Source organism: Oncorhynchus mykiss, chromosome 17, assembly GCF_013265735.2.
Source record: "Oncorhynchus mykiss isolate Arlee chromosome 17, USDA_OmykA_1.1, whole genome shotgun sequence".
In the NCBI taxonomy this organism is placed as follows: Eukaryota; Metazoa; Chordata; class Actinopteri; order Salmoniformes; family Salmonidae; genus Oncorhynchus; species Oncorhynchus mykiss.
In genome coordinates this window covers 48404207-48424915 of record NC_048581.1, presented here as the reverse complement: position 1 = coordinate 48424915, position 20709 = coordinate 48404207, and the positions used below count along the sequence as shown (strand labels likewise).

Genomic DNA, 20709 nt, shown 5'->3' with positions numbered 1-20709 from the left:
AGGTTCTTGTCAAGAACTGCAACGCTGCTGTATTTTTCACGCTCAACAGTTTCACGTGTGTATCAAGAATGGTCCACCACCCAAAGGACATCCAGCCAACTTGACACAACTGTGGGAAGCATTGGAGTCAACATGGACCAGCATCACTGTCAAATGCTTTTGACACCTTGCTGTTCTAAGGGAAACGGGGGGGGGGGGTCCTTAATGTTTTGTACATTGTGTATGTGTGTGTGTGTGTGTGTATGTGTGTGTGTGTGTGTGTGTGTGTGTGTGTGTGTGCTTGTGTGTGTCTGTGTGTGTCTGTGTGCGTGTGTGTGTGTATAATATTTCAATTGTGGAGGTTAGTCATAAAACTCACAGTACTATAAAACAGAAGTTATCAAATACACTGCACACCACAATAGCATTAAATCAAAGGAACACAAATCACAAAGAGCTGAAGAGAAAAATATCAATAGCATTTAATCACCAAATATCATATATAAACATTTAGAGATTTAAAAAAATCATGTAGCTGACAAATGTTGTACAAAGATGGCCTTCTTCCATTGACTGCTTTGAGTCATCTGTACAAAACACGAGGTGACACGGACGACTGCGCACAAGGAGAGGAAACGCTGTCCCAAGCAAACAATAACAATAGCAGCAAACTAAACCGAAAGTAGCAGGACAGGAAAATGGTCCAATTCACACATTTATCAAGAGAACATCCCTGGTCATGCCTACTGCCACTGATCTGGTGGTCTCACTAAACAAAAATGCCTCATTTTGTAAATGATGTCTGAGTGTTGGAGTGTGAGCCTGGCTATCCATAAATTTCATAAACAAGAAAATGATGCTGTCTGGTTTACTTAATATAAAGAATGTGAAATTATTTATACTTTTACTTTTACTTTTGATACATTTTATATTTAGCAATTACATTTACTTTTTATACTTGAGTATATTTAAAACCAATTACTTTTAGACTTTTACTCAAGTAGTATTTTGCTGGGTGACTTTCATTTTTACTTGAGTCATTTTCTATCAAGGTATCTTTACTTTTACTCATGTATAAAAATTGGGTAGTTTACTTTTTCCACCACTGCGCAAAACGAACTCGCCCACTGGAACCTCTTCCCCAGACAAGACGTGTGGTTAGTAGCTACTCTAGAGAAAATGGGCTTCCAGAAAGTTGTTCAACAATCTTGGGCAGATGGCCAGGATATGGATTAGTCAGTGTCCGGTAAACAACAATTCCAGGAAGCTGTGCCAGCAGAACTGGCTGACCCAGGATCAGCTGTGTAAGAGGCACTAGTGTTAATCATTATGGCACAGATGGAGCTGGTCTCAAAATAGAAACCTAGAGGGAGAGCAGAGAGAGAGAGTTGGAGGGGGATAAAAAGAGAGTCTGATTTCGGTCTAAATTTTGACCAAATGTGTAGTTACTGCTGTTTGCAATCGAAAGGCATTATATGCTCAGCCTTTTCTTATCCCCAGGTGCACATATGTTAACTAACGCACAGGGTGATTTAGAGCAAGGCAAGGTTGATACTGTAACTGTAAAGTATATTTAAGCAATAAGGCAATATATGGTCAATATACCACGGCTAAGGGCTGTTCTTATGCACGATGCATCGCGGAGTCATTGAGAGCCACTCTTAAATGTTCTGCTGGTTGGCCTGTTATCTGTAATTAAATGTCCTTCATGTGTTTGCTCAAAACACAAAATTGCAAGCACACACAGTTTCTTTCGAAAATGTCCTTGTCTATTTAATAGTAGAAGCCCTAAAGAATTGGGCATCACTCGTACAGAATGCGGTCGTTCAGAGTGTTGAGCTTGAAGTCATTCACGTTTAGTAGCTGATTGAAGGCAAAGTGGAAACCAGACTTGTAGTCTGTGGTGCCTTTAGCTTGCATGAGCTTTACAGCCTCTTTGAAGATCTTCTTGTTGCGAACGTTGGCCTGGACCAGGTGTTTGAAGCAAGGGACCACTGCCTCTGCCTTTTCATTAAACTGAAACAAGAAAGGAGAGAGAATGACAGAGCAGAAATGGGATTGAGGAACAACAATGAGAGAGCAGGCTAGATAGAGAGCAAGAGATAAAGACAGTGAGAGAGCAGGCGAGATAGACAGCAAGAGATAAAGACTGTTAGTGAAGGAGGAAATTGGTTATGAACAAATGAATACCCGTTCATATGAGTGATTGCTGTGTTGTTTAAGGTTGTGCAACATGTTTTGTGCTGATACCTATAAAAATAGTATGAAATAGAATTCTCCAAAAAAACAAATGTATAACCAATGAAATGTCAATCCCAGGTGTAACTACAGTAACTACCACACTATCACAGACACACTCACCCTGGCCACGTTGACATAGTCGTCATCAGACAGAGTGTCCAACATCTCCATCACTGATGACTTGATCAGCTTCAAAGTGAGGCCGCTCACACTGCCACTCCTGAGGGGGGACAGGTATCATGAGACACGCTTGCAGGCATGTGGAAAAAATATAATGGAAAAAATATCATGGTAAGGTACTTCATTGTTGCCTAGAAATGATAAATAAATCAGGTTTATAGCTAGAAACTCAGCGAGTGCATCCCAAATGGTATCCTATTCCCTACATACAGTAGTGCAGTACCAGAGGCCCTGGTAAAAAAAAATAGAAAGGGAAGTCCAGAAAGTATTTTAATGTCCAGATACACTAAATGACCAAACGTATGTGGACACCTGCTCGTCGAACATCTCATTCCAAAATCATGGGCATTAATATGGAGTTGGTCCCCCCTTTATTGTTATAACAGCCTCAACTCTTCTTGGAAGGTTTTCCACTAGATATTGGAACATTGCAGTGGGAACTTGCTTCCATTCAGCCACAAGAGCACTAGTGAGGTCGGCACTGATGTTGGGCAATTAGGCCTGGCTCGCAATCTGCGTTCCAATTCATCCCAAAGCTGTTCGATGGAGTTGACGTTAGGGCTCTGTGCAGGCCAGTCAAGTTCTTCCACACCAATCTCGACAAACCATTTCTGTATGGACCTCGGTTTGTGCACAGGGGCATTGTCATGCTGAAACAGGAAAGGGCCTTCCCCAAACTGTTGCCACAAAGTTGGAAGCACAGAATCGTCTAGATTGTTTATTGTATGCTGTAGTGTTAAGATTTCCATTCACTGGAACTAAGGGGCATAGCCCAAACAATGAAAACAGCCCAGACCATTATTCCTCCTCTACCAAACTTTACAGTTTGCACTATCCATTGGGGCAGGGAGTGTTCTCCTGGCATCCGCCAAACTCAGATTTGTCCATCAGACTGCCACATGGTGAAGCTTTATCCATCACTCCAGAGAACGCGTTTCCACTGCTCCAGAGTCCAATGGCGGCGAGCTTTACACCACTCCAACCGATGCTTGGCATGGCGCATGGTGATCTTAGGCTTGTGTGCGGCTGCTCGGCCATTGAAACCCATTTCATGAAGCTCACAGACAAACAGTTATTGTGCTGACATTGCTTTCAAAGGCAGTTTGGAACTTGGTAATGAGTGTTGCAACCTAGAACAGACGTTTTTGATGTCCTACGTGCTTTAGGACTCGACGGTCCCGTTCTGTGAGCTTGTGTGGCCTACCACTTCACGGTTGAGCCATTGTTGCTCCTAGACGTTGCCACTTCACAATAACAGCAGTTCCAGTTGACAGGGGCAGCTATAGCAGGGTATAAATTTGACAAACTGACTTGTTGGTGCCACGTTCAAAGTCACTGAGCACTTCAGTAAGGCCATTCTACTGCCAATGTTTGTCTATGGAGATTGCATGGTTGTGTGCTCGATTTTATACACCTGTCAGCAATGGGTGTGGCTGAAATAGCCAAAACCAGTAATTTGAAGGGGTGTCCATATCTTTTTGTATATATATTGTAGGTTATTGTTCACCTGAAAGGTGAATTCCTCTTTCAGTGTCTGGTGTAAAGTGAACTGAAGCAGGTTTCCTCTAGGATTTTGCCTGTGCTTAGCTCCATCCTGTTTCTTTTCATTCTGAAAAACTCCCCAGTCTTTGCCGATGTCAAGCATACCTATACCATGATGCAACTACACCATGCTCGAAAATAAGGTTGCAGTTACTCAGTGATGTGCTGTGTTGGATTTTCCCCAAACATAAGGCTTTGCATTTTCAGTATTACTTTAGTGCCTTGTTGCATACAGATGCATGTTTTGTGTATTTGTATTCTTCTTTTCATTCTTTCATTTAGGTCATTATTGTCCATTGATCCATGTTATTTATAATGTTTTGGTGACATGGTTACATGCCTAAGCAGTTTCCTTCCTCTCCTGCAGCTCAGTTCAGAAGGAAGGCTGTATCTGTGATGTGTGTGGGTGATTTAATACATCATCCACAGCATAATTATTAACTTGACCATGCTTAAAGATATATTCAATGTCTGATTTATTATTGGTACCCATCTACCAATCACTGCCCTTTTCTTTATGAGGCTTTCGAAAAGCTCCCTGGTCTTTGTAGTTAAATCTGTGATTGAAATTCAATACTTGACTGAGGGACCTTACATATGTTGTATGTATGGGGGACAGAGGAAGAGGGTAGTCATAAAAAAATACAGAGTGAGTCATATCATTTATTATGTTATTTGTTAGGCAAAATTTGACTTCTGAACTAATTTAGACTTGCATAAACAAAGGGCATGAATACTTACTCAACGACTATATTTTTGTTATTTAATTTGTATTAATTTGTCAAATTGTGTAGAATTTTCTTTTGACTTTTACAATAGTATTTTGTGAAGAGCAATGCCAAAAAAAAATACAACTAAATCTATTTCATTCACACCTTTTAACGCAACAAAATGTGAGGAAAGTTTAGGGGGGTGTAGGCATTTTATAGGCTCTGTACCTGTGAAGGAGCATGGTGCGGCTGTAGTGTTGCAGTCTCTTAAGTGCATAATACCTCCACTTGTTTAACATACCTGTTCTCCAGTGCTTGACATGGGCAGGAGCTCCATGGAGAGGAGTACAAGCACCTCAAATTTTGTGCTGCTTGAGCTCCTATTCCTCTTATAGAATATTAGCTCAAAAGAATTGTGGAGCCCCTGCACCTAAATATAAACAGTACCGGCACCGGTAAACAGTACCGGTACCTATTTGAGTCCAAGTCAAGCACTGCTATTCTCCCCTCTACTAACTTGTAAACCTAATACTTTCCACCTGTCTAAATTAGGATTGAAAAACACTCTAGCCCTTTTCACACACAAAGCATACAAAGCATGGTATGAAGTTTTTCTGCACCCAAAAAATTACCACAAACATTATTGAGGAGACAAACTCTCTGCCAAAATATTTGTTGTTTCACAACCATTGTGTCAAATGTGTTGTAAATCAGTTGTACTACCCAAGTGTGTACAGGGCCATAGTCTCAACTGAGCAGCAAATGACTGCTAAATAACATAATAACAAGATATTCACTGTCCATTGCACGAATGCGAAACTCACCTCCTTTGTAGATGTCTGTGGGGATCTGAACGGCTGTGAAGGAGTAGTTGACCTTATTTTTGAAGTTAGCGTCATACAGAAACTCCACCTGTAGTGGAGGGCTCACTGTTTCCCCATCACCATCTTGCAGGGAGTACTGATAACAACACATGTACACACGTAGATACATACACACACACACACACACACACACACACACACACACAATATTACTACCACTTCATTCTTCAGCAGATTTCAAAAGCTTTATCAACAAATGAGAGAGGATGTGTAGAAATGAGCTTTTCCCTTTCTACTCACATAGTCTAGCTCTGCCTTGGAATCATAATACGTCATGTTCCACTCCTGGTAGAGAGCAAAACAAAACAGATATACAGTTGAAGTCGGAAGTTTACACACACCTTAGCCAAACACATTTAAATGCAGTTTTTCACAATTCCTGACATTTAATCCAAGTAAAACTTCCCTGTCTTAGGTCAGTTAGGATCATCACTTTATTTTAAGAATGTGAAATGTCAGAATAATAGTAGAGAAAATTATTTATTTCAGCTTTTATTTCTTTCATCGCATTCCCAGTCGGTCAGAAGTTTACATACACTCAATTAGTATTTGGTAGCATTGCCTTTAAATTGTTTAACTTCAAACGTTTTGGGTAGCCTTCCACATGCTTCCCACAATAAGTTGGGTGAATTTTGGCCCATTCCTCCTGACAGAGCTGGTGTAATTCAGTCAGGTTTGTAAGCCTCCTTGCTTGCACTCGCTTTTTCAGTTCTGCCCACAAATTTTCTATAGGATTGAGGTCAGGGCTTTGTGATGGCCACTACAAAACCTTGACTTTGTTGTCCTTAAACCATTTTGCCACAACTTTGGAAGTATGCTTGGGGTCATTGTCGATTTGGAAGAGCCATTTGCGACCAAGATTTAACTTCCTGACTGATGTCTTGAGATGTTGCTTCAATATATCCATATCATTTTCCTGCCTCATGATGCCATCTATTTTGTGAAGTGCACCAGTCATTCCTGCAGCAAAGCACCTCCATAACATGATACTGCCACCCTCGTACTTCGGTTGGGATGGTGTTCTTCGGCTTGCAAGCCTCCCCCTTTTTCCTCCAAACATAACGATGGTCATTATGGCCAAACAGTTCCATTTTTGTTTCATCAGACCAGAGGATATTTCTCCAAAAATTAAGATCTTTGTCCCCATGTGCAGTTGCAAACAGTAGTCTGGCTTTTTTTATGGCGGTTTTGGAGCAGTAGCTTCTTCCTTGCTGAACGGCTTTTCAGGTTATGTCGATATAGGACTTGTTTTACTGTGGATACAGATACTTTTGTACTTGTTTCCTCCAGCATCTTCACAAGGTCCTTTGCTGTTGTTCTGGGATTGATTTGCACTTTTCGCACCAAGGTACGTTCATCTCTAGGAGACAGAATGTGTATGACTGCTGCTTGGTCCCATGGTGTTTATACTTGCATTCTATATTTTGTATAGATGAACTTGGTACCTTCAGGTGTTTGGAAATTGCCGAGGTGGAGGTCTACAATTGTTTTTCTGAGGTCTTGGCTGATTTCTTTTGATTTTCCCATGATGTCAAGCAAAGAGGCACTGAGCTGGAAGGTAAGCGTTGAAATACATCCACAGGCACACCTCCAATTGACTCAAATTATGTCAATTAGCCTATCAGAAGCTTCTAAAGCCATGTCATCATTTTCTGGAATTTTCCAAGCTGTTTAAAGGCACAGTCAACTTTGTATGTAAACTTCTGACCCACTGGAATTGTGATACATTGAATTATAAGTGAAATAATCTGTCTGTAAACAATTGTTGGAAAATGACTTGTGTCATGCACATAGTAGATGTCCTAACCGACTTGCCAAAACTGTTGTTTACTAACAAGGATTTTGTGGAGTGGTTGAAAAACAAGTTTTAATGACTCCAACCTAAGTGTATGTAAACTTCTGACTTCATCTGTATAACATGGATGACGACAAGTTGGCCTAGAGTTGCAAGGCTAACTGTAATTTACCAAAGATCTGGAATCGTAAGTAATTTTGGCAATCTATGGTAACTTTGGTAATTTATAAAAATGTATTCATTTATAGTAGTCATTTTTTGTATGTGTCCATATTGACCTTGGGTTTCTAGTGGATAGACCATATAGTACAAGTGAAAATAGCCTAATCAATTTTTAAAAGCATCCAGTCAACAATGGCAATATTTTCAATGAACCAAGCAACTCTTCCAACTATTGACTTTTTCACAACTGCCACCAGTTTGACGCCAAAACATTTAAAACAAAGACATATTGAGATAGTAAAATAAATAAAAGTATGTCAAAAAATGTATAGTATTTTTAACGCTGAAAACCTCACATTGAACACCAACGGTATTCACTAAGTTGATGGTTTATATTTAGGATAATGTTTTACAGCTTTGTCATTTTATTTTATTTGGCCTATATTATATATTTTACATGTGATAAGGCCATACAGAGGACCAGAAATAATTACAGACACCTGTGATTATCTGGAATATCTAAAAAGGCCCCTAGATGTAATCTGATAAAATGAAATAAAAACTTGAAAGTTACCAAACGTCTGGTAGTTTACTGGTAAACTTCTAAAGTTTCCAGTAATATACGCTCCCTTTACAACCCTAAGTTTGTCAGAATCTTATAATAGGGTAACCAGAGTTAACGACCATACTCCCTCAACAAGTATAAAATAAATTGGAAATACTCATCTAAACAAACTGTCCTGCTGTCATGAAGGAACACCACAAACTACACCCCTGTATTTCATACAATACAACAGTGTGGTAAAACCCACTGAATCATCCAACCAAACTCCTTTTTTATTGGTGCATAAGGATGGGAAGAGTTGTTACTTGTGAGCTATGCTGGTTCATACACAGAGAGCGAGCCAGTGGTGGTGAGGCTCACAGAGGGAGTCACTGCAGCTGGGAGGGCTGGGGTGGGGTGGTGTGGCGAGGGGAGGGAGGGAGGGAGGATGGGGGATGAGTCCACAGGGCCTGTCCTACCTCAATGAGCTAATGGACCAAACCATGTGGAAAAGTGGAATGTCAATGTGTGTAGGACTCAGCAGTGCTCCCCCCGGCTGAGCTGGCCATGCTTTTCGCTACACCCGCAATAACATCTGATAAATATGTGTCCAACAAAATGTAATTTAATTTAGTCCGCACAGCCAGTTACAGCTCCAGCTATCCCAGCCCAGCACTGTCGAACTAGCTCATCCTTGAGCTCCGTAATCTGCCCTGTGATCTCAGAACACCCTGGCTGTAATAATGACTGACTGTGTATAAAGATGGATGATTGATGATGCAGTGTGGCATGGGATAGCGCATTCTAAACTTTGCAAATCTGAGTAGATTACTAGTGTTAGGTTCTTATTATTCCGAGTAAATAACCCACGGACACTAGAGAAGCTTTAACCAATTTTAATTCTTCACCAAAGGTTCTGTACAGCTGTAATCAGACAGCAAAATATTTCTCTCCATTGGTTATAAACATCCTACTTAAAACACTCCTTCTCTCCAATCCTTTGTTTATTCCCAAGAGAAAAAAGGCAACCAGATACTGACCCTGATTGCTCCCTTAAGGGGAGCTGACCTCACCCCTCGCCTCCTGATCCACAGATATCCATCTGTCTTCCCTATATCAACACGGTGCTCTGCTCCCGTCCCCCAACACATTCCACAGCTATCTGTCATTCTACAGAGAACCCTTAACTTTGTCCTTTGATTCTATGCTTCTTTCTCATTCATTTAATATCTCAATGTTCAAAATGTAGAACCCAACACTAGGAAATAGTACTATTGGCCTCCAGCGGATGTAAACAGACATGGTGGTAAACCTTTGAATAAGGGGCATGGAATCTGATGAGAAGAAGAAGAGGAAGAATACATGGGACTTATAAAGTGCTTATCAAGGACCCAAAGTCACTTTACAATTGTAGAAACAAAACAAAACAACAGATATCCAAAGAAAACAATGGCAGACTAAAAAGCAGGGAGAAAAATCATGTGAAACAAAGAGAAGGGGGGTAGAGCTCAAGGAAGGGTAAGAGTGTGATGTGTCAGTCTATGAGTGAACAAGCAGGTGTTGTGTGTGTGGGGGTGTTCTTGGTTTTACTATCCTTGTGGGGACCAGAAGTCCTGGAGAAGTGGGGACATTTGGCCGGTCACCACATTAAAAGGCTATTTTAGGCTTAGGGGATAGGTTAGGGATACAATTAGGGTTAGAATTAAGGTTAGGGGTTAGGTTTAGGAGTTAGGGTTAGGGGTTTGGTGTCGAGGGTTAGGTTTGGGAATCAATTGTTTGTTCCCCACAAGGATTGTAAAAAAAAAATATATGTGTATGGAAGAGTGTGTACGGGAGAGAGAGTGTGTGTGTGTGTGGGGGGTATTTCCCCACCATGGCTTATGAGTAGGCCATGGTGGGGGGGGGGGGGGGGGGCTTATGGTGAAGAGGTAAGGCTTTAGGTGGAACTGAAAGGTGGTGATGGACTCAGAGTCAAAGGGAGTTCCAGGGCCTGGTTACAGTACCTTAGGTAATAATTTGCATAGAGCACCTCAAATATTTCTTTAGGTAAGGGAATACTTAAGGGCGTTTACGGTATTTTGAAGGCATGTATGACAAAAATAGTATTTACAATGGAGACAGCTTAATTCACTGACTAAAGGTCTCGTCACAGAGATCGCATTTGTTTTGTGAGATAGCAAAATATAACTTCTATAATAAAGACAGGACAACCAAATTTCTTCAGAAGATAATTAAACACGTTTCTTGAAGTTACTTTTTTCTCAACTTGTTTCAATTACTTTCTAGCATGTCAAGCTAGCTTACAGAATAGCTAGCTAACTAGCAAGCTAACTTTTCCATGGATTGTGCTCCTTTCATAAAAAAAACAAAGCTAATTTCCTGCAATTCTACATATGTTCCAACGCTTTGGCCCATGAACAGGGTGGAATAAAAAAAATAATAATTTAAATCACAGGTCGGATGTAGGGAGTCACAATATACCGGTAAGCATATCTCAATCTGCCGATATTAGCTAGAAATGCCAACATCAGTATCAGCTTTATGTACAGTGGCAAGAAAAAGTATGTGAACCCTTTGGAATTACCTGGATTTCTGCATAAATTGGTCATCAAATTTGATCTGATCTTCATCTAAGTCACAACAATAGACAAACATAGTGTGCTTAAACTAATAACACACAAATGATGGTCTATATCTCAAATACATCATTGAGACATTCACAGTGCAGGTTGTAAAAAGTATCTGAACCTCTATGCTAATGACTTCTCCAAAAGCTAATTGGAGTCAGGAGTCAGCTAACCTGGAGACCAATCAATGAGACGAGATTGGAGCTGCCTTGCCCTATAAAAAACACTCACAAATTGGAGTTTGCTATTCACAAGAAGCATTGCCTGTGTGAGCCATGCCGAAAGAGATCTCAGAAGACCTAAGATTAAGAATTGTTGACTTTCATGAAGCAGGAAAGGGTTACAAAAGTATCTCTAAAAGCCTTGATATTCATCAGTCCACGGTAAGACAAATAACATTTTATTAGCCACATGCTAAGTGAAATATGTAATGCTTACAGTGAAATTCTTACTTACGAGCCCCCAACCATACAGTTCAAAAAAATATGAATAAGAATGAGAAATAAAAATAACAAGTAATTAAAGAGCAGCAGTGAAATAACAGACAGGGAGGGGTTTAAAATGTCAGTGAAGTCACTTGCCAGTTGCTCAGCGCATTCTTGCATTACACGTCCTGGTAATCCGTTTGGCCCTGCGGCCTTGTGAATGTTGACCTGTTTAAAGAAAGGTCTTACTCAATTCGGCTGCAGAGAGCGTAATCACAGTCTTCTGGAACAGCTGGTGCTCTCATGCATGTTTCAGTGTTATTTGCCTCGAAGTGAGCATAGAAGTAGTTTAGCTTGTCTGGTAGGCTCGTTGTCTATAAATGGAGAAAGTTCAGCTCTGTTGCTACTCTCCCTATAAATGGCCATCCTGCAAATATGACTGCAAGAGCATAGCGCAGAATGCTCAATGAGGTTAAGAAGAATCCTAGTGTCAGCTAAAGACTGTAATCTCTGGAACATGCTAACATCTCTGACGAGTCTACGATACGTAAAAACACTAAACAAGAATGGTGTTCATGAGAGGACACCACGGAAGAAGCCACTGCTGTCCAAAAAAACATTGATGCATGTCTGCAGTTTGCAAAAGTGCACTTGAAGGTTCCACAGCGCTCCTGGCAAAATATTATGTGGACAAATGAAATTACAGTTGAGTTGTTTGGAAGGAACACACAACACTATGTGTTGAGGAAAAAAAGGCACAGCACACCAACATCAACCTTATTCCAACTGTAAAGTATGGTGGAGGAAGCATCCTGGTTTGGGGCTGCTTTGCTGCCTCAGGACCTTGGACAGCTTGCTATTGTTAAGTTCTAATTTTCAGAGTAAATAACTCACGGACACTAGAGAAGCTTAACCAAGTTTAATTCTTCGCAAAGGGTCGACACAGCTGTAATTCAAACAGACATGGCTTCCCCCGTGGTAGTATTCATACCCCACTTTGGATGGACCCTCCTCCTTATTGCTAAACATTGCATAATTATTGCTAAGCAGGAAGTGATATGAGCTTTCAATGGTTTCTCCCCTTATCAGTACTGCCACATGCGATCGTGTTTCCTGCACACAGCCCCTCCCAAGCTTCATTATGGCACCGCTCATGTCTCTTTTGTAACTAATGTTCCTATACTTCTGAGTATAAGAATGTTCAAAGTTTCACCCAGAATCCAACCCTATCATCGACGGAAAAATGAAATCCTAAGTTTATCAATACATTTTGCAGGAGAATGTTAAGCTATCTGTCCGCCAATTAAAGCTCAACAGAGGTTGAGTGATGCAACAGGACCACGACCCAAAACACAGAAGCAAATCAACAACAGAATGGCTTCAACAGAAGAAAATACGTCTTCTGGACCTCAACATGATTGAGATGCTGTGGCATGACCTCAAGAAAGCAGTTCACACCAGACATCCCATGAATATTGGTGAAATTAAACAGTTTTTTTAAAGAGGAATGGTCCAAAATTCTTCCTGACTGTTGTGCAGGTCTGATCCGCAACTACAGAAAACGTTTGGTTGAAGTCATTGCTGCCAAAAGAGGGTCAACCAGTTATTAAATACAAGGGTTCACATACTTTTTCTACCCTGCACTAAATGTTTACACGGTGTGTTCAATAAAGACATGAAAACGTAACATTGCTTGTGTGTTATTAGTTTAAGCAGACTGTGTTTGTCTATTGTTGTGACCTAGATGAAGATCAGATCAGATTTTATGACCAATTTATTCAGAAATCCAGGTATTTCCAAAGAGTTCACATACTTTTTGCCATTGGGCAAAAAGAAAAATGTGGGGTTCTACACATTTTGACATGAGACTGAGAGAATTTTTCTGTTTTAAAGCTCTTGCAATACTACACACTGGTTGGTCGACCAAGATTTTTTTGGTCGAGCAGTCGCAAATACACAGTGCGTTCGGAAAGTATTCAGACCACGTTTTCGACGTTTTGTTACATTACAGCCTTTTTCTAAAATGGATTCTTTTTTTCTGCCTCATCAATTTACATACAATATCCCATAGTGACAAAGCAAAAACTGTTTTTTTAGACATTTTTAAAAATGTATAACAAATGTAACACTGAAATATCATATTTACATAAGTATTCAGACCCTTTACACAGTACTTTGTAGCAATTACAGCCTTGAGTCTTCTTAGGTATGATGCTACAAGCTTGGTACACCTGCATTTGAGGAGTTTCTCCCAATTACCTCTGCAGATCCTCTCAAGCTCTGTCAGCTTTGATGGGGAGAGTTGCTGCACAGCTATTTATCAGATCTCAGAGATGTTCAAGTCAGGATTTTGGCTGGACTACTCAAGGACAGTCAGAGACTTGTCCCGAAGTCATTCCTGTGTTGTCTTGGCTGTGTGCTTAGGGTCGATGTCCTGTTGGAAGGTGAGCCTTCACCCCAGTCTGAGGTCCTGAGGTTTTCATCAAGGATCTCTCTGTATTTTGCTCCATTTATCTTTGCCTCACTCCTGACTAGTCTCCCAGTCCCTGCCACTGAAAAAACATCCCCACAGCATGATGCTGCCACCACCATGCTTCCCCATAGGGATGGTGCCAGGTTTCTTCCAAAATCTTGTTTCTCATGGTCTGAGAGTCTTTAGGTGCCTTTTGGCAAACTCCAAGTAGGCTGTCATGTGCCTTTTTACTGAGGAGTGGCTTCCGTCTGACCACTCTACCATAAAGGCCTGGTTGGTGGAGTGCTGTAGAGATGGTTGTCCTTCTGGGAGGTTCTCCCATCTCCACAGAGAAACTTTGGAACTCTGTCAGAGTGACCGTCTGGTTCTTGGTCACCTCCCTGATCAAGGCCCTTCCCCGATTGCTCAGTTTGGCCCGGCGGCCAGCTCTAGGAAGAGTCTTGGTGGTTCCAAACTTCTTCGATTTAACAATGATGGAGGCCTCTGTGTTCTAGGGGACCTTCAATGCTGCAGAAATGTTTTGTACCCTTCCCCAGATCTGTGCCGCGACACAATCCTGTCTCGGAGCTCTATGGGCAATTCCTTCCATCTCATGGCTTGGTTTTTGATCTGATATGTGCAGTCAACTGTGAGACCTGCATTTACCACAGGTGGACTCCAATCAAGCTGTAGAAATATCTAAAGTATTATCAATGGAAACAGGATGCACCTGAGCTCAATTTCAAGTCTCATAGCAAAGGGCCTGAATAATTATGTAAATAAGGTATTTTTTTATACAACAATGTATAAAAAACTGTTTTCGCTTTGTCATTATGGGGTATTGTGTCTGATTGCTGAGGAAAAAATATTTAATTCATTTTAGAAAAAGGATGTAACATAACAAAACATGGAAAATGTCAAGGGGGCTGAATACTTTCCGAAGGCACTGCATATATGTGTATATATATATATATATATATATATATATATATATATATATATATATATATATATATATATATATATATATATTAATTATGGCAAATAAGACACCTGTCTGATTCACGCCTGTCTCAGTGGACTAATCCATTGGAGGCCGTGGCAATGGCACACCAGTATCACCAGTAGTACACTTACCATCATTTCTGATCTACAATGTTTGTTTGGTTATGGCAATTTCTGTTAATGCATTTAATACACTGCTCAAAAAAATAAAGGGAACACTTAAACAACACAATGTAACTCCAAGTCAATCACACTTCTGTGAAATCAAACTGTCCACTTAGGAAGCAACACTGATTGACAATACATTTCACATGCTGTTGTGCAAATGGAATAGACAACAGGTGGAAATTATAGGCAATTAGCAAGACACCCCCAATAAAGGAGTGGTTCTGCAGGTGGTGACCACAGACCACTTCTCAGTTCCTATGCTTCCTGGCTGATGTTTTGGTCACTTTTGAATGCTGGCGGTGCATTTCACTCTAGTGGTAGCATGAGACGGAGTCTACAACCCACACAAGTGGCTCAGGTAGTGCAGCTCATCCAGGATGGCACATCAATGCGAGCTGTGGCAAGAAGGTTTGCTGGGTATTGTCAGCGTAGTGTCCAGAGCATGGAGGCGCTACCAGGAGACAGGCCAGTACATCAGGAGACGTGGAAGAGGCCGTAGGAGGGCAACAACCCAGCAGCAGGACCGCTACCTCCGCCTTTGTGCAAGGAGGAGCAGGAGGAGCACTGCCAGAGCCCTGCAAAATGACCTCCAGCAGGCCACAAATGTGCATGTGTCTGCTCAAACGGTCAGAAACAGAATCCATGAGGGTGGTATGAGGGCCCGACGTCCACAGGTGGGGGTTGTGCTTACAGCCCAACACCGTGCAGGACGTTTGGCATTTGCCAGAGAACACCAAGATTGGCAAATTCGCCACTGGCGCCCTGTGCTCTTCAGATGAAAGCAGGTTCACACTGAGCACATGTGACAGACGTGACAGAGTCTGGAGACGCCGTGGAGAACGTTCTGCTGCCTGCAACATCCTCCAGCATGACCGGTTTGGCGGTGGGTCAGTCATGGTGTGGGGTGGCATTTCTTTGGGGGGCCGCACAGCCCTCCATGTGCTCGCCAGAGGTAGCCTGACTGCCATTAGGTACCGAGATGAGATCCTCAGACCCCTTGTGAGACCATATGCTGGTGCGGTTGGCCCTGGGTTCCTCCTAATGCAAGACAATGCTAGACCTCATGTGGCTGGAGTGAGTCAGCAGTTCCTTCAAGAGGAAGGCATCGATGCTATGGACTGGCCCGCCCGTTCCCCAGACCTGAATCCAATTGAGCACATCTGGGACATCATGTCTCGCTCCATCCACCAACGCCACGTTGCACCACACTGTCCAGGAGTTGGCGGATGCTTTAGTCCAGGTCTGGGAGGAGATCCCTCAGGAGACCATCCGCCACCTCATCAGGAGCATGCCCAGGCGTTGTAGGGAGGTCATACAGGCACGTGGAGGCCACACACACTACGGAGCCTCATTTTGACTTGTTTTAAGGACATGATCCAACTTTGATGTAAGTCTATAGTATGGTTTTCCACTTTAATTTTGAGTGTGACTCCAAATCCAGACCTCCATGGTTTGATAAATTTCATTTCCATTGATAATTTGTGTGATTTTGTTGTCAGCACATTCAACTATGTAAAGAAAAAAGTATTTCATAAGAATATTTCATTCAGATCTAGGATGTGTTATTTTAGTGTTCCCTTTATTTTTTTGAGCAGTTTATATTATTATAGTTTTTTACTGTTATCATTGTTGTAGCCGACACGTTGTTACCACAACAACCTATGCTACGGTACACTTGTGAGGAACTAGTTTGTTTTTTCATTCCATTTATGATTTGTCAATTTATTCATTGCCTTTTGTTTGTAGTGCTCCTGTCAATGTTGAGTAAAGACGCGCATCTAATTATGCATAGAGGTAGGCCTAAGCTATCTGACCTGCGCGCAAATGTAGGCCAAAAATGTGGCCATTTTGGGATCTGATATGATTTCTGATTGTCTTAACTTAACAGCTCGTGCTGTTAGGTGACCTAAACTGAGACATGCTTAACACCACGGCCATCCTACAATCTAAGCTTGATGTCCTCAATCTCACACAAATGATCAATGAACCAACCAGGTACAAGCCCAATTCTGTAACCACGGGCACCCTCATAGATATTATCCTAACCAACCTGCCCACTAAATACACCTCTGCTGTCTTCAACCAGGATCTCAGCAATCACCGCCTCATTGCTTGCGTCCGTAATGGGTCTGCGGTCAAACAACCACCCCTCATCACTGTCAAAAGCTCCCTAAAACACTTCAGCGAGCAGGCCTTTCTAACGGACCTGGTCCAGGTATCCTGGAAAGATAGTGACCTCTTTCCATCAGTAGAGGATAGCTGGTCTTTCTTTAAAAGTGCTTTCTTCACCATCTTAAATAAACATGCCCCATTCAAAAAATGTAGAACCAGGAACAAATATAGCCCTTGGTTCACTCCAGATCTGACTGCCCTTGACCAGCACAAAAACATCTTGTGGCCTACTGCATAAGCATCGAATAGCCCCTGCGATATGCAACTTTTCAGGGAAGTTAGGAACCAATATACACAGGTAGTTAGGAAAGCAAAGGCTAGCTTTTTCAAACAGAAATTTGCATCCTGTAGCACAAACTACCAAAAGTTTTGGGACACTGTAAAGTCCATGGAGAATAAGAGCACCTTCTCCCAGCTGTCCACTGCACTGAGGCTAGGAAACACTGTCACCACCGATAAATCCACAATAATTGAGAATTTGGCTACCCCGGTCAACAGCTCTGAACCCCCACAGCAACATGCCCAAGCCTTCCCCATGTGTCCTTCACCCAAATCCAGATAGCTGATGTCCTGAAAGAGCTGCAAAATCTGGACCCACTCTTTCTAAAATGATCCGCCGAAACTCTAGACCCAAACTGCTACAGACCTATATCTATCCTACCCTGCATGTCTAAGGTCTTCGAATGCCAAGTTAATGAACAGATCACCCACCATTTCGAATCCCACTGTACCTTCTCCGCTATGCAATCTGGTTTCCGAGCTGGTCATGGGTGCACCTCAGTCACACTCAAGGTCCTAAACGATATCATAACAGCCATCGATAAGAGACAATACTGTGCAACTGTCTTCATCGACCTGGCAAAGGCCTTCGACTATGTCAATCACCACATTCTTATCGGCAGACTCAACAGCCTTTGTTTCTCAAATGACTGCCTCGCTTGGTTCACCAACTACTTCTCAGACAGAGTTCAGTGTGTCAAATTGGAGGGCCTGTTGTCTGGACCTCTGACAGACTCTATGGGGGTGCCACAGGGTTCAATTCTCAGGCTGACTCCTTTCTCTGTATACATCAATGATGTCGCTCTTACTGCTGGTGATTCTCTGATCCACCTCTACGCAGATGACACCATTCTGTATACTTCTGGCCCTTCTTTGGACACTGTGTTAACTAACCTCCAGATGTGCTTCAATGCCATACATCTCTCCTTCTGTGGCCTCCAACTGCTCTTAAATGCAAGTAAAACTAAACGCATGCTCTTCAACTGATCGCAGCATCACTACTCTGGACGGTTCTGACTTAGGTATTTATAGTTGTTCAAATATTCTAAGTGTCTGGTTAGACTGTAAACTCTCCTTCCAGGCTCACATTAAACATCTCCAATCCAAAATTAAATCTATAATCAGCTTCCTATTTCGCAACAAAGCATCCTTCACTCATGCTCAAACATACCCTCGTAAAACTGACTATCCTACCGATCCTTGACTTCGGCGATGTCATTTACAAAATAGCCTCCAACACTCTACTCAGCAAATTGAATGCAGTTTATCACAGTGCCATCTGTTTTTTCACCAAAGCCCCATATACTACCCACCACTGCAACCTGTATGCTCTCGTTGACTAGCCCTCACTTCATATTCGTTGCCAAACCCACTGGCTCCAGGTCATCTATAAGTCTTTGGTAGGTAAAGCCCCGCCTTATCTCAGCTCACTGGTCACCATAGCAGCACCCACCTGTAGCACGCGCTCCAGCAGGTATATTTCACTGGTCACCCCAAAAGCCAAATGCTCCTTAGGCCTCCTTTCCTTCCAGTTCTCTGCTGCAAAGGACTGGAACGAATTGCAAAAATCACTGAAGCTGGAGTCTCATATCCCCCTCACTAACTTTAAGCACCAGCTGTCAGAGCAGCTCACAGATCACTGCACCTGTAGATAGCCCATCTGTAAATAGCCCATCCAACTACCTTATCCCCATACTGTTACACATTCTATTGCTCCTTTTTACCCTAGTATCTCTACTTGCACATTCCTCTTCTGCACATCTATCACTCCAGTGTTTAATTGCTAAATTGTAATTATATCGCCACAATGGCCTGTTTATTGCCTTACCTCCCTTATCTTACCTCATTTTCACACACTGTATATATACTTTTTTTCTATTGCGTTATTGACTGTATGTTTGTTTATTCCATATGTGTAACTCTGTGTTTGCGTCCCACTGCTTTGCTTTATCTTGGCCAGGTCGCAGTTGTGAATGAGAACTTGTTCTCAACTAGCCTACCTGGTGAAATAAAGGTGAAATAAAAAACTAAAACAATATAAAACTTACCACCAGAGCAAAGCTTCTCAAAAGTACATTTTTCTTCACCTCAAACAACAAGTAAACAAAGTCTGTTTTTAGATCCATTGAGAATGACAATAGTTCCTCAATGTAGCCTATTTGAAAAATCTTTCCAGCTCTCTTTTGATAACCACTCAGCGTGAAAGTGAAAAAATAGTAATGCTGGAAACGTCATAAAATAGGCCTACCTGATTACTTATTATCCCTGATGCAAATAGAGGGCCCAGAATATATTATCCAATGTTGCAAGTTACTAGTGTGAGCTTCATGCTGGACCCAAAAGTTAATAGTTGATACATTGTTTCAAGTTCCTTGCAGACAAGCCATGCGAATCGATTTGTGATTTATATGATATTTGCTTTTAGCAGGATATTTTCTACCTGCAGGCTGCAAGGTTTTTATTTGTTGTCTTTATGTAGGCTATTTTTACATAGTTGTCAATGGCAATGGAAGTTTTAGAATTTTGATTAACCACATGTTAATGATTTTGAGACATAAAGACTTTATTGTAAATTAATTGAAACTGTTACACGAAAATGTGCATATGAAAATTATAACTGGCACGCAGATCGGTATAAATGGTAAGAAAATTGGCACTCCAAATGGAAAAGGTTGCCTGGTGTAGCCTATTACCTACCGGTAACTTGAGGATCGTAACAGCAGAATCTGCGAATGCCAGCTGTCATGACTACTCCTGCTCCCTCCCTCCGGAGCTTGACGTCGCCGGTCTACTAACCACCAGTCCTGGCAACCCACATTGTGCACACCTGGCAACCATTGTGCACATCTGCTCCCCATCATTACACACACCTGGACGTCATCACCACCCTGATTACTCTCCCTTCATATAGCCCTTAGTAGCTTCTGTCATCAGGCAGTATTGTTTTTTTTGGTTACGTGTAGTATGCATCTCCTGTTTTGTATTATCGTCATGTTTATTATTATTAAACTCACCTTCTGCACCTGCTTCCTGACTCCCTGCGTTGTGGAATAACCAATCAGAGATGCAGTAGGCCTATATACAAATAATTGCAATAAATGGATCTGTGCTGTTCACTTTGAACTGGACTGTGTTTACAGCACGAGCAATCACGAAGCTGCTGAAGTTACAATGCTTGTGATGTAGAATATCAGGCTCCAATTTCAAAATAATTTAGAGTCACAGTTGAAAAGTTGCGGATTGATACACTTGATAAAAGCAGTACTTGTTTCAATATGTGAGAAATAGGAGGTGTGGCAAGTGAGCGTGAGAAGAGGGTCAAGTGCATGTGTCTCATGCCCAATGCGTGAGAGTTGGCAGCACTGTTAACATTAATGGTGTTTTATGCAACCAGGCCCAGAGCCATGGAGCAGAGCCATGGAGCAACCCTTGAAAAAGCCCTGTCACTGAAGCTATGAAGCTTGGACTTGGTGACAACCAGATGTCCTGCTGTGGTGGAACAGAGTGAGCATGTGGGTTGCTAGGGGAGAAGAAGGGGGGGCAA

At 41.8% G+C, this 20709-nt stretch overlaps 1 non-coding gene across 3 annotated transcripts in view; it reads right to left on the bottom strand.

The window, feature by feature from the left end:
• Positions 1 to 437: 437 nt before the first annotated feature.
• LOC110494013 overlaps positions 438 to 20709 on the bottom strand; it is a 35386-nt gene continuing 15114 nt past the window's right edge. The window contains exons 2-5 of one of the 3 annotated variants that reach the window (XR_002469226.2): positions 5777 to 5821; positions 5477 to 5612; positions 2341 to 2440; positions 438 to 2128 (exon numbers count right to left, since the gene is read on the bottom strand). This is a non-coding gene — a transcript (uncharacterized LOC110494013). The remainder of the gene's footprint in view (positions 2129 to 2340; positions 2441 to 5476; positions 5613 to 5776; positions 5822 to 20709) is intronic. The other 2 variants (XR_002469225.2, XR_005036995.1) reach the window with 2 other exon arrangements.